The sequence below is a fragment of the Microtus ochrogaster genome, chromosome 4, assembly GCF_000317375.1.
Source record: "Microtus ochrogaster isolate Prairie Vole_2 chromosome 4, MicOch1.0, whole genome shotgun sequence".
Classification (NCBI taxonomy): Eukaryota; Metazoa; Chordata; class Mammalia; order Rodentia; family Cricetidae; genus Microtus; species Microtus ochrogaster.
This window is the reverse complement of record NC_022011.1, coordinates 67,070,854-67,086,133: the sequence shown is the minus strand read 5'-3', so window position 1 is coordinate 67,086,133 and position 15,280 is coordinate 67,070,854. Positions and strand designations below refer to the sequence as shown.

General features: G+C 39.8%; 1 protein-coding gene across 2 annotated transcripts in view; it reads right to left on the bottom strand.

Annotated features, from left to right (window-relative positions):
- The window catches only part of Galnt13 (polypeptide N-acetylgalactosaminyltransferase 13), a 469,688-nt gene extending 459,998 nt beyond the window's left edge, over positions 1-9,690 (bottom strand). The window contains exon 1 of one of the 2 annotated variants that reach the window (XM_026777759.1): positions 8,820-9,690. The gene's annotated coding sequence lies outside the window, so the exon portion shown is untranslated. The remainder of the gene's footprint in view (positions 1-8,819) is intronic. The other variant, XM_005346417.2, reaches the window with a different exon arrangement.
- Between the last annotated feature and the right edge of the window lie 5,590 nt (positions 9,691-15,280).

The following is a 15,280-nucleotide window of genomic DNA, read 5'->3' as shown; positions in this document are numbered from 1 at the left end:
AGACAAGATTGCCAGGCAAAAAATCGGGATCTTAAGGGTGGGGTGGGAGGGGGGTAAGGGGAGATGGGGAGAAAAAAGTGAGAAGGGTTGGATGCGTAGTATTATTTCTAACCTACTTTTCATGGCATTATTGAGCCTTGAGAGATCTTTGGCACAGATCCTCAATCACTCTCCCAAAGCTCCCAGATACCTCTGCATTGCTTGTTCTCCCAACAAATAACCATTTCACCTATCAGCCTTTTAATGCAATGCTTGATTAAATGAGTATTTAAGCTCTCATTTTAAATTGAGGACTCAACTACTCAAAACCCCATCCAGTAATGTAATGAAACTACTCCTAAAATGCCAAAATGAAGAAACCCCAAGAATAAACTACTACCCTGATGTTTATCAATGCATAAACAATGGAAATAATATTTTTAGGAATTAATGCACATTTGCCATGATCTTAAGACACACATGGTAAAGTTGCTACTCTAACTTCATGTTTCTGTAATATTTTATTCTCAGACCTTTTGGTGAAAAAGGCCACAACAGATTAACATTCCCTTCCCCCCCCCCAAAGAAAAATGACTGAAAGAAAGAACACCAAATTTCCAAATTCTTTAATGAGATGGTGCAAGTCTCTTATGTTTGCGGAGGTTATTTTTCTTTACAGAAGGAAAGGAAGTGTTGCATACATGCTATTCTACTTCAATTAGAATCTTACATGGATAATAAGAATGTGTGTGTTGGAGGAGCAAAATGGACTCATTGTGGCCAGCAACAGCAAATGAAGTGTCTCATAACTAACAATTCAATGTGCTAATTCAGCTGCACCATCCAATTACCTAGAATTCATCTCAACTTAGGCACAACAAGAAGAGTCTTTTAAAATCTATGGCAAAATGTCTGTTCTAGTATTTCAAGTAGGGGAAATAGCATCTAGTCTCTTAAGTAGACAGGACTCCAGAACATAAATAATTAAAAGTGTGCATCACAATCTATCAATATCATAACGAATTTTTGACAAGAAATCAATAATCTTCGCTTGGTAATGAAATATACATTGTTTGTTTTCAAACGAAAATCTGACCAAGAAAATAGAGAGCCATGTGTCAGTTGGAATTGGCATATCCACAAATAACAGCATTCCTCCAGAGCCATGAGCCAGCCAAATGCCAAGTGACCACAGGGCCCAAGCACAGAATTCTAAAAGTAGAAAAAGGTAATGAGATGTGAATTTAGCATCCCCAGCCTCCTGTTAAATGACCCAGATGCAAAAGCTCTCGCGTCTGTTTCGTACCTACACAGAGACTGGATGATTAAATGAACAGAAGCTGCTTTTTATTTACTTGATTTTTAACAGACTGAAGATTTCCAGTCTATAATTTAGTCCTGCTACATGAGCAGTTACAAAGCATAGAAGAAAGATAATTTAAAGTAGAGAGAACCATGAAAAAATAGTACGGAAATGGAGAGCTCCAAAGAGAAAAGTAACTCTGAGGAATAATATGTAGTGTTTGCGTTAAAAAGAACAAGAGGCAAGTGTAAATTCTTTAGTGTAAGACCTGAACTGTGGTCAGTGGCAAGCTACCTTCTCCTTTGCTAAGGAACTGCCAAAAGGCCAAAGAAATAAAAGTCAGAAGAGTCATTAAAAGTAAGGGAATTTTTCAATATTTTACAATATAAGTAATTATACATTAGTGCTGAAATTCAATCATAATAGAATAGCTCATTAAAAAAAAACATTTCAGAAAATCCAGCATGGTTTTCAAAACCTTTTCTCATAAACATAAATAAATTCTAATGTAATTTAAATAATTTGTCAGAGGAAATTTAAGAAAATAAGCTATGTTTTGGTTGCTTCCACTATATATAAACATCTTATTTATGGGCATTCTTTACCCATAACAAGTGAAAAAGAAGAAAAACGATGCCTAAAGTTTTAAGTAACAGTCCTAATGTGGAAGACAGAGGAAAAATTCTGGCAACATGTACTTTTGTGTTTGCCCACGACACAGACTGATGTCACCTTGGTGATGCCCACTTGTAGTTAACTATTGTGAAGGAACCACTCATCCCCCACTTCCCGTCATTTCTGCAGTCAGAGGTGTGGGGACCTGAGACCAAATCAATTGTTAACATCTTCTCTGGGTCCTCATTTTATTACACAGGCTAGCAATCAAAACAGAAATGGAAGACGCTGTAGGTGCCATGTCTCACTGAATCACAGTTATGGCAACCATGCTGCTTCCAATATGTGGGTGCCTGGGGAAGCTGCATGTGATTGTGGCTCAGATTAATAAAACTTTCCAAAAACAATCCAGAGAATAAAATGTTCAGTGATCAACTTTCATCTATTAACTAAAGTTGTTAAATTAAAAAAGTAAAGTGTGAAGCCAAAAAAGAAGCAGAGGGAGCTGAATCAATTCAATTGAAAGAACTATTCTTTGGTATTCAATTCTTTTCTCTAAGTTGGTGTTAAAATGTCCACTATTACTAAATGATTATAATATAAGTGGAAGTTTTAAATTATTCTCACCATGCAAAAGAAAAGATCACATGGAGTTGACATTATATTTTTATTAATGAAAATATCAATTTGAGACAGGAATAATAGGTGTCATTCTTAGCCCTAACACAGACTAGCTATGAGATTCTAGTCAGCCCATCCTTATGACTGTTACAATGATGCAATGTGCTAAAAAAAAACTACCAAGTATTTCCTTACCATATTCTGAATGCAATCTATGCATTAATAATTTTCTGTGATTTTATCAACTATAACTTGATTTACCACTTTTAATTCTTCCTTAGATATGTTGGAGAGGATGTGTTTCATGTAGTTTTGTTGTTTTTTTCTTGAAATGAAGGGTTCTCTTATTGATAGTCACATAAATTTCATCCTCTTTAAATTAAACTAATTATATAATAAGCCCTTAGCAAGAAATTAAATCAGTCATAATCTACAAGAAACAGCATAATCATTCTCTTATGATCAAACCCCATTTATTAATAGCAAAAAATACATGGATTGCTTATAGAAATCAGGATAATTAATATAAGACAAGAGGCTAACTTGACAATTACAACTATGTGATATTATTTGGATGGTTTTGATTTGGTAGGATTGGATTTAAATTCTTTAGGTTTGCTGTGTCTTCTCGCCCCTTGTATTATGTTCAAAAGCTGATGAACAGGTTAATCACACTCTGCCTTGAATGTTCTACATGACTACGAATAAGATTTGATGACAACGCAATGTAATCTAACCAAGGAAAGAGTCCCAGTTAATTCTCTATGGTGTTAAAATCCTGAGAGCATATACCTTGGACAGCTCCCAACCATGCAAACAATGAGCACTTCTTTAAGAATTAAAGAAATAAAAAGGGAAGCAACAGGATGGTCGGGGAGGGGAGGGGAGGAATGGGGTGGGAGAGCAAAGAAAGAGATATCTTGATAGAGAAAACCACCATGAGGTAGGGAGAAACCTGGTGCTAGGGAAATTCCCAAGAATCCACAAGCACTAGTCGAGCTCCAGAAACCCAGTTGAAGAGAAAGGGAAGGGGAATATTACAGCAAGGGAGGTCACGATCATGATGGAGAAATCAATAGAGACAGCTGAACCAAGCTTATGGAAAATCATGAACTCAAGATCCACTGCTTTGGAGCCTCCATGGGATCAAACTAGACTCTCCATATGTGGGAAACAGTAGTGAAGCTAGGACTATCTAGGGGCCCCTGGCAGTAGGACCAGGCTCTGTCCCTGTTCATGAGCTAGCTTGTTGAAGCCTATTCCCCATGGTGCAATGCCATGTTCAGCTTTAATGCAGGGGGCGGGGCTTGGTTCGTACCAACTTAATGTGCCAAACTTTGTTAATTCCTCATTGGAGCCCTTACCCATTGGAAGGAGTGGATGGGGGATAGGCTGAAGAGGAAGAAGTGGGGACAGAAAGAAGTGTGGGAGGGAGAACCATGGTTGAATGTAAAATAAAATTAAAAAATAAATTAAAATAATTTAAAAGGAAAAAAGCACTTTCTGCTCTTGCAGAAAACCCAAGTTCGGTTCCCAGCATCCATGTCAGACATCACATAAGACACCTGTGACTCCAGCTCTAGAAGATCTGACGCCCTCTTCTGAACTCTGGCAGGCAAACTGATCTCTACAATTTCAGTCCCAAATCTTATGTGGAAGTTGGAGGACAAAGTTCAAGCAACATGTTTGGCGCTCGCCACACAGAGTTCTTGTCCCAGGACATGAATGAATACTATCCTGGTGACACTGCCTTATGAGTAACTCCAACAAAGCAGCCACTCATTCCTATCCACTTACGTGTGCACATGCCTACACACAAACACACATATGCACACATCTAAAAATAAATAAATATTTTCTATAAAAGAAAGTCTGAGCATTCAATGTAGATATTTTATTTCAAATAACAGGATGTAATCGAAAATAAACTTGTGTATGTGTTAGTTACTGCCCTTACTAGCCTGTTATAAGCCCTCTTGGGGGCATTAACCACTAGCGTGGAAATTCTGTAAGGAGCAGTACTTTGAACCTGAGTTTAGTCACGTTGTGAGGATAGCTGAAGACAGAAACGTAGGGAGTAAGGTCTCTTGGTGGTCTGTCAAGACTACACATGTCAACAGGTGAGTAATGCTGGATTCTTAAAGGAAAAACACTTCTACAATTATTGTTTGAGTCCCATCAAAGGATCTGTATTAACTTTTAATAGAATTTAAACTTAAATAAACATGTCCCAAATGCACTATGAAATCCAGAAAGAAAATAAAATAAATGAATAAATTAAATAAATAACCATAGTGACATTTGAGCTGACATTTGTTAAAATCATGAAGATTTCATTAGCCACCTGTCATGCATCCCTGGTAAGAAAGGTAAGAACAATTAAATACATCACTATACATACTGAAAACACAGACATGGGCCTAAATATGAATCAATAAGAATGAAAGGCAAATGTATAAACTTTGATTTATATTTTTTGCTCTCAGATAACATAATGTTGCACATAAATGGCTAGCTATTGCTAAATTTACATAAATAGCCATTTCCCAAAATGTTTTGAATTCAATTTCACAATGAAAACCTAAATTCTGTATCACAAGATTTTAATTAAACATCATACCTAAAGATAAGAATTGTAAATAAAAATCTAATTTATTAAAAGCACATTTCATCAAATCATGAAATGGGATAATGTAGCTGTAATTTATGTATATGTGTGTATCATTTGATTAGGTAGAATGTGTTGCTTTAAGAAAGGTCATTATAGACTTTGTCCAATCAATTTAGTACATATATTTAAGTATTTTCTGTATTGTGGTGTTCTTTCTGATAACAAACACAGAAGGACAAATTAGAAGCAAAGTCTAGCTGAAATTCTTTGGTAAGTAGGCACACAGTCACTCAGACTTAATGATCCTGCCAGATCCCATTAGATTTAAGATGTCTACACTTTCCCACTGACAGATACACAACCCCAAGAAGGTGATACTAGAAGTCACAGTCAACACTGTGTTACTATCACAGTTGTAACTTAGAGCATTATTATCTACCAAGGCAAATCATTCAAAGGACACAGCTCTAAGAACTGTCTACATCCATAAACACAATGACCATCTATCAGAAACAGGGTTGTCACTTTCTTTACATAAGGAGATTTAATTCTACTAGTGCCTTGCTCTCAATTTGTTTCTTCTAGAACTATCTGCATTTGTCCAGTTTTAAAACCTAAAAATGCTTATTTGTTGCTTCTACTTTCATTAGTCCTAAAATGTCCACATTTTCATGAGCTCACAGTATCAAATAAGTCATCTCACTTAAGAAAACTGAATAGAGAGAAATACTCAGGCTGCAAATATCACTTGTGAAAGCAAGCATTGCAAGATGAAATGCATTCTATGCTGATAAAACTGCTTAACCTGAAATGAATTCACATGAAGTTTAACAGTTAATTGGGCAAATCAATAAGAAATTAGAAGGCTTCTCAACCGGTGCCAGAATTTCCATTTCCGTTGTCCTTGTTATGTTTCAATACAAATTAGGGTAGAAGATAGTATCAAGTAATTTACAAGTCATATTTTAAGACACAAATGGTTAAACATGCTTCTGCATAGAAACGGTGGTTTATTGTTTAAAATGATGACTAGTATGGCATCAAGAAAGAACTGTGACAGCTCACCATTCCAATCAGTCTGCAAAACACTCATCTGCTCTTAGCATCACACCTCTCAGAGACACTTGAAGCAGTAAGGGATCTATAAACTATTTAAGGTAAGTGATTATTCGGCATTCAGATTAATCTATAGCTCCCAAATATTTTAAACTGATACCTCTGCTCATTACATTAAAGAACTTTCATCTCAGAAAACATGAACACATTCACCCAAAGTGATGTCATATCTTATTTTACTTTCAGATAGGAAGGTTGAATGACACCCATCAGAACCTCTAATTTCTTCATGGTGTCTACCAAGTTAACGACTTGCAGAGAAAGATAAAAGTGTGCATTAGGATGGGCAAGAAAGAAGCAGAAAATTCTGACCCCACACCCTCTCTGCTTAATCTTCAACTCTCCCTTCCAGAAGACTAACAGAAACAGAAATGCAGAGGTAGCTTTCATTTCAAGTATGATGGTTAATTAGCATACCTGGGTGACATAGAATCTTAACGTGACCTGTACTTTAATCCATGAACCAAGTTTCCAAATACTTGCTTTCCCACACTCCTAGAGAGTGAGAGTCTACATATCTGGGAGAACATCCAGTTCCATCCTAGACTTTCTGTGTCTGAACTAATGTACACTGGCAACACCCTGTAATTGCTTAGGAGAAGATTCCTTTCCTTTTCCTGGAAAACTGGTCTGACACATAGGATGTCCAACAAAGAAAATAATTCAAAGCATATGATTAAACATGCATGAGCAGCTTGCAATTCTCAATTCTCAACAACAACAACAAAAAATCTCCATGGAGTTGAAGGTAATCAGGGCAAAAAGGGAGCTGAGAAGTCCTGGTTTATGGCAAACCATAAAGGGAAAGTACGTGTTTCTTAAATCTTCAAAACCTGCATTAGGCTATGGACATCTGTCGGTCTCTGAAGTCAACAGAAGAGTGTTTCAGTATAAAGATTCTAGATCTGCAGCAGAGAAAGACTTTGCAGAGACCAGGAAGGAATGGATTCGCAATGCAGTTGCAAAAGTCGACAAGGAAAGGAAAGAATGGAGTGACAGAGAAAGACCCCCGGAGGTGAGAAGTCCAAAGTGAAGACCAGAACAGCAGGCAGGTTTTATTTTAACACTAGAGGGCATGAACACAAACACATAAAGGCGCGCAATTGTGTGTGTGTGTGTGTGTGTGTGTGTGTGTGTGTGAGAGAGAGAGAGAGAGAGAGAGAGAGAGAGAGAGAGAGAGAGAGAGAAAGAGAGAGATTAAGAGATTTTGAGCAACAGATTTCGCGAAAACCTTAGGATCCCAGGGAAACCAGAAACGTCATAGGGGTGGTCAAGTACCCTTAATCCTGCAAATAAATCAGGATTTTCTGGTAAGAGAGGGTGGCGCATCTCAAGGGGACACTGCTCTCCTAAAGGCTGAGTGTGAAACGGATGAGGCAGAGCTCCTTTCACCTGCTCCAATGCCTTTACATGAGAACGCCCACCGTTTTGACATTTGCCTTGCCTTCATCCCAAAGATTCTATGTTTGCCCACCCACTGACTCTTCTCCCATAGCTATCAGTAAAGCTGGAAATGAAGATTGCACCTGGGAATTCAACTAACCACAGTCAAGAGACAGGGCAGGTGAGGGATTCCCTTTCTCACACAGCTTTGGCTGGGCAGACCTGAAGCCTCAGCAGCTGGGTTCCTGTAGTGTATTGCCCTTGGACCCTAGATGGGGAGGCTGGAGCGACACCCTCCATTCTGATCCCTGAGCCCCTCATTCAGCTCCAGAACAGCCCAGATGCAGGAAGGCTGCTGCACTCCCGCCTTCCCATGGAGGCAGAGTAATGGGAGGGGTATGCATCTGGGGGCTTCCAGGGGGAAAAAAAAGCACCTATAAATCAGGGAATTGGGAGCTGGAAAAGAGACAGGGAAAAGGAGGAGAAACAGAGAAAGGGGGAAACTGTGCACGAGAGACAAATGAAACAAACGGGGTACAGCAGAGACATAGTCACGGCTCAAAGAAAGACCAGAGCAAATAGAATGAAAGAGAAACAGACACAAGGAGGAATGCAAGGGGACCAAATGCCAGAAAGAAAATCAGACCTACAAAATGAGAGACAGAGACACACGGGGAGAATAGGAGGCGGAGGCGACCAGGACAAGGACAGAAAGCAAGCTGTCAAAAAAGACATCTAAGTGCCAGAGCGAGCGTGCCTGGTGTTATGAGTAGTAGCACAGGCAGCATAGCACCCAGGGGTGTCCGCAACTGGGAAAGAAAGTTGCCTAGGAAGAGACTCTGAGGCAACTGAGAGCGCCCCCAGGGCGTGGATGGGGACCAACACACGCGAGCTCAGAGGGTAGTAGCAGGAAAAGCCTAGCGGAGGGCTGGCGACTGCAGAAAGTTGCGAGCTTCTCCATCCTACCGCCGCACCTGCAAGCCGCCGCGGGCGGGCGTGCACAGAGGACCCGGGAGACGGACTCTCCAGGTCCACGCGCTCCCCCTGCCCCTGCCGGGCTGGGGTTCTGAGCGTTGTCACTCACGGCGGGACTTTGCGACACCCAGCCGGACTCTCCAGCTGTCCGAAAGGGGCCCGTCCCAAACCGTCACCGGGAGAAGGAGAGCGAGAGAGAAAGAGAGAGATTGAGACCTGGTCTGGTGGCTGAGGATCCCACGGTGAGAGCTCGGCAGTCCGCGCTCGGGATGCTGTCAGGATCGAGCCCCGCCGGCGGCCAGCTGCGCTGAGAGCGGTGCTCACCTGGAGCCCGCACCGCTCGCAGCCCTGGCTCCCGCCCGCGTCTCTCTTCACACTTCTCCTTCCCGGCGGCGAGCAGAGCAAGGCGGACCCGGCCTCGGCCAGCGCCGGAGACGCTCCCACATAGCGCGGCGAGTGGCCGCGGGGCTCGGCGAGCGCGGCCAGGGGGCGCCCAGGCCGAGGAGGCGCAGGAGACGGAGCGGGGCTCCTAGCACATTGTCACCTCGACAGAGCCTCCCGCCACCGCCGCCGCCTGGTCACTTGGCCCCCGCCCCCCTCTGCCGGGCCCTCCCCCTCCCGCAGCCCCAGCCCGGAGGCCTGTCACTGGGCTAGGATCATTTACGTAACCAGCACCCCGGCCCTCCTCCCGCCAGGCTCCCGCTCCTCCCCGGGCTGGGGAGCTGAGCACCCGAGCGCGCTCCAGCTGCTCCCGGAGCCGCGGCTCCTACGAGGCGCACAAGTCCCGCGATACTTGCTAGGCACGGCCCCCAAGAGCAACTGTGGGGTCCGCTCCTAGCTCCTAGCCCCGGAGAGCATGTGCCCATCCCCGCTAGCCCTGACTCTGCCCCAACCCCGCACCCCGCTCCAGGCGCAAAGCCCAGCTGCTGTGCCCCATGCTCGCTGGTGAGCCAGCCAACCTTGGACAGGGGTACCAGGGACCTGGGGACTGCCCTCGGGGAAAGTTCCATAAACCGCACCCTGGTGGTCAGCTGCCAGGAACTTAGGGCTTAGGCTCTGAAACAGAAAAGATGGACACACTTTGGCCTCTTGTTCTTTAAGGCTTAGACTCCCTAGTAGGATCCTAGGGTTCACCGCCCCCCAGCGATCTGTAAAAGAACTCAATTGCAGAGTGAGCACTCTGTTGTAATCTTTAGGGTGGCATGGGGGGGGGGGGCAAGGAAAAAGTGGGGCTTTGAATTTCTTTATTCTTCGGGGAGGTGTAGTCGACCACCCACACACGCACACATTCTCGCTCACACCTCTAAGTATCAGAAAGCTTGAATAGCTAAATTAATGTGTAGTGTGATGTAACAGAAGATCCGCTGCTCTAAACGGTCTTAAAATATATGTAACATTTTAGAACAGTGTCCGGCACAAGGCACATATCAAATACTCAAAGATTAGAATCTGAAAGATTCCCTGGGAACCTATTCCTCGCCGCCATGTGGGGGTTTGAGGAAAACTGGGCTTGCCGGGTTGAAAGATCTGCTTTGGTCATTGATTTTGATCAGTCTCCAAGTTCGTTTGTTAATTTTGTTTTTAAAAAGAGGTGATAAAGACAATTTCTTCTTCCAGTATTCTTATGCGGCATGACTTATTTGGAACATTAGGGAAGGATGTGACAGCTACTTCAAAAGTATTAAGAGCCATATTGTGCAAACATGCGATATTAACTATAATGTAGTTTGTCCATGATGTTCTTGATTATACTCAGGAGTAGCAATTTCTAGAGATGTAGCTTTGTATCTTTTCATGAATTAATTATAAATCTAAATTAGTATGGTAATAACATTAAACGTTTCTTCTATATTGTCATATCATATCACTATTAATATGAAACATCGGTCCACAATTCTAGCTACTAGGGAAGCCGAGGTAGGATAATGATTTGAACCCAGTTCAAAACGAGCCAAAAAAAAAAAAAACATAGCAATACCTGTCCCAAAAGAAAATGTGGCAATAATTATGAAACATTCAGAAAAGGCATTTTAGTATATGTGATAGGATAGAAGGTCCCACTGCTAACGCTAGTAGTCTCAAGAATTTGTCTCTATTATGCTCACTTGTGACTTCCAAATGCTGACATCAGGCCATTTACCTCTGTGACATGAGAAATGCCATGGACCAACAAATAAAAGATTACTGTTCAAATACTGGGACAATAACTTACCGTCATGTGTGTCCTTGAGAGACATTATAGCCCCCACCTTAACATTTGTCATCACTGTAAAGAGAAGCAATGCCATTTCACAATCTCTGTAATAATACTTAACTCGGGCAAGATTCATAAATCTACTTGGCAAAGGTTATATATGTAACTAGTGTTTATGTAGTCCCAACGTGTCTTCTAGAAATTACTAGTTTTTGCTGCATAACACATCATCTGAAGAGTTAGTGGCCTAAAACAATAAACATCTGTAATAACCCCAAGTTCTCTGGCTTGTTAAGGGTTTTTTTCCTGGGCAGGCTCAGCTTAAGTAGTCTATGTCTTGATGGGGAAACTGCAAAGAAATATTGCATAGGAAAATGAGAAGCCTTTAAGGCTATGTTTGTAACCTAATATGGATTCTTAATTACAATAGGATAAAACATTACTTGCAGTGAATATATCTGGACATCCCATTTCACCAAGTGATCAAAGGTAGAATCACAAAGTAATACACAGGCATCGTGACCTGATGCACGGAAAAATAAATTAGCATCTTATTTCCAGCTCCAGACCTGAAAGGCCTAATTGAATGTAATCATGACAAAACCAAAACTTTGAAAAATTTCTACCATGATGAAAGTCCCTGAAAAGTTATGGAGATATTCTATAATAAATAAGAATAAAATAGAGGAGTTCTAAGTTCTGAAAGTCAAGAAGGGCTGGAGAAGTGGCTCGGTGGTGAAAAGAATGTATTGCTTTTCCAGAGGACCCAAGTTCAGTTCCTAGTGTTCACTTAGCTGTCTCACAGCCTTAAACACAACCTAACAGGAGATTGAGACCACCAGAAATTTCTGACTTTCTAGGCCACCTGTGCATACACACCCAGACATGTCCTTTCCCATAATTTAAATTATTTTAAAAATCTTTTTAAAATAAAAATATAATGAAATAATGGAGGTAAAAATGGCATACATTTTGTAAATTTTTTGCAGATGATCCAGAAATATCTATAGAGGGAATGGTGACACAAACCAAGAATCTCTTTTGTAGCAATTTGTGAAATTCCTTTAAGGTTACACAAATGAAAATAGATGGCAACATCATTGTTTACCCCACAAGCAGATTGAACATCGAAATTTAAATAAATAGTTTAAAAGTAGTAAAAGCTCACAGTGTGAATATTTTTGAAAACTAAATATAGAAAACTATCTTAAGTAAAAGAGACACTGTTGCAGAAATTTGTTTAAATAATGAAAATGGTCAGTATTTTACTATTAATTGACTATACAGCATGGTTACTACCTTGAGAAACAAAGCAAAGCCAATGTTAGGGGATTAAAACCTACAGGAGCTCATTCTGTGAATAACCAAGGCTTATTAAAATGGGAAGTAACGGGTGAGTTAAGTGTGTTGCTGAAATTAAGTTGCCAAGTATTGGGAAATAATTAGGAATAAAGCAGATGCAAAAAAGGTTATAACACTTTAACAATACAAGATTATATGACTGTGAGAACAGAAATGTCATCATCAAAAAAAAAAACCCAGAAAGAATTGTACATTAAAAAATGGACATCTAGTATTTTTAATTTTTAATGTTAGAAAATTCTCAGTACTTCTAAGTAATAAAATAAAATTTCTATAATTCTCTTGTATTAGTTAATTTTCTATTGCTGTGATAGAACACCATGTCTAAGGCAACTGTTAAAAGGAAGAGCATGTTGGAGACTTACACATCTGGAGGGCTAAAGTTCATTATCATCACAACAGGGAAATGTGGCAGTAGGCAGGCATGACATCTAGACGTGTAAACTCAGAGCTGAGGTCTTACATCCCCACACAACACAACAGAAAACAGAGAGAGCACTGGAAATGATGCAGGACTTTGGAAACCTCAATGTCCGTTCCCAGTGACACTCTTCCTGCAGCAGGACCACACCTCTTAAAGCTATCTAAACATGTAAAAACAATGTAACCTGTGAGGGATCAAGAATTCAGATACCCGAGACTATCTCATTCAAAACATTATAGCTCTATATGAGATTTTATGAACTGGGGTCTTATTTATTCTATAATACATACTGTGGTGGTTTGAATAAGAAAGCCCCTCCTCATGTGCTTAAAATTTTACTACACAAATTCCAACTGGTGGAACTGTTTGGGAAAGATTAAAAAGTACAGCACTGGTAGAAGAGTTGTGTCACTGGGATGCAAGTTTTGAATTTTCAAAACCTAATGCCTTTCTCGGTTCTCTCTGCCTCGTGTTTGTTCTCAGCAATGGCTCCAGTGTCATGTCTGACTGCCTGCTGCCATGCTCCTTGCAATGATGGTCATTGACTCAAACCCTCCTAAATTGTAAAGCTCAAATAAATCCTTCCTTCTAAAGTTGCCTTTGTGGTATCTTATCACAACAATAAAAATTTAACTAAGATATCTATTATGAGCTTAACACTGCATAAGTGTCAAAGATTAATAAGGAAATAAAGACAAGCCTGGTGGAAGTTTAATGTAGCTATTTGCTCAATGATTATACAAAGATTGCTTCTACCATGGAAACTAGACAGTTGGAATATTAGAATGATTTAAAACATGTCAATACTTTTATGAATGTTACAGCTTGAAAAAATATGTCATAAAAATGAACAACTGTGGGTTTATATGAAGTAGCAGTAGGTTCTTGAAGAATTGTAAAGCAAGTGATGAGATGAACTTTACAGCTAGTGTGCTGTGAGTGGTTCCTAGAAATGTCATAAAATACTAATCATCTTGTTTATTAGAAGTTGTCACATAGTATGGTCTCATGTTTTCAGAGTCTTTCAATACGTGGCATCTTGTTTCTAAAGAACTTACCAAAGGTTCCAAAAAGAATTATTTGAGTATGCAACTAAAAATGGGACCATTGTATGTGGAGGAGGAAGGACATTGGTTGAAATTTTTTAGAAGGCATACTTACCCTCGGGTAACAATCCACAGCTCTTCCAACATAAAATCAGATAATTCCATCCCACGTGTCATTAGTTTATTGTTATTGTGGGATCCTAATCAACTGCAGTCTGCCTGTTCTAATAGATGAGCATCTTCAAATCAAACTTTATTATTACCTGACAAAGTTGGTATCGTTTGCAGTTCAATAATGTTAACTGTTGTACTGATACCCTAAAGTTGGTTCAATTTCATCTCATGTTGCTTAAAGCCCTATATTCTTTACATAGTGGCAAATTTATATTTCTTCATAATTGTGTAATTGGTATATATGTCCTCTAATACATACCGTGATTCATGAAATCAAATGAATTTGTTTATTTTAGAAGGGGTTTGTAGTTTCACTCAATGCAATGTCTTTGTACATTAAACTTTTACTGAATGACTATAATACAAGATGTGCTTAACACATAAACCTTTAATGTAAATCTCTCTGATTGGGACCTTTACTGTCTGCAATACACCTTTGCTCTTTTCTTTGAATTATTGGTTTGGACAGTGATCACTTGGGTCAAAGAATTACGGAAACAACTAATTATCAGAACTCAGTGATAATTCAGTACCACAGAGAGCGACAAATGTCCGCCAAGGAAATTTGTGGTTGCGAAACCTATGCTTGCTGCTCAGCATATGGAATACAGACACAGAAAAGTGGGTACATGAACAGAGAGAGACTGAGAAAGATAGGCTATACATGTATTCACCATTCAAAGACAAAAGTACATGGATGAAAACAGATCAACATAAAAACCCACTGGCAATTTAGCCTTGCTCTCCTTTAGCCCAAAATGCTCTGTTAAGTGCCATTGCAGTTCAAATCAAAAATCTTTATTTTCTTTCTTTCTTTCTTTCTTTCTTTCTTTCTTTCTTTCTTTCTTTCTTTCTTTCTTTCTTTCTTTCTTCTTTTCTTACTTTCTTCTTTTCTTCCTTTCTTCCTTCCTTTATTTGACATAAGGATTCTCTATGTTGTCCTGGTTGTGTTGCAGCACATTTTGCAGACCAGGCTGACCGGGAACTCAGAGACACTCCCTGTCTCTGCCTCACAAGTACTGGAATTAAAGTTATGTTCTACCACACTACACTTTCAAAACAAAAATCTTTAAGTCTTTAAAATAAGCCCATGAATCAGATATTGTATCTTAGTTTTCCCATACTAAAAATGATCTGGCACATAGTAAGTATTCATATAGCCCCTAAACAAAATATAGAGATGAATGTAACTATCTAATTACTAATTACTGTCGTGTTGCCACACACCACACTTTTTTATTAAAGTCTGTGGGAAATCAATCTATAACACTGGCTAAAATATATTTATGCTTAAGAATCTACATCCAGGCATGGTGGTACATACCTTTAATCTCAGTACTCAGGCAGGTGGATCTCTGTGTTCTAGGACTGACCAGACTATACAGATATACTCTGTCTTTTTTTAAAAAAAAATAATCTGGTATTTTGTTATATGCGTTTTTAAATATGAATGTTTTCAAAATGACTACTACATGGG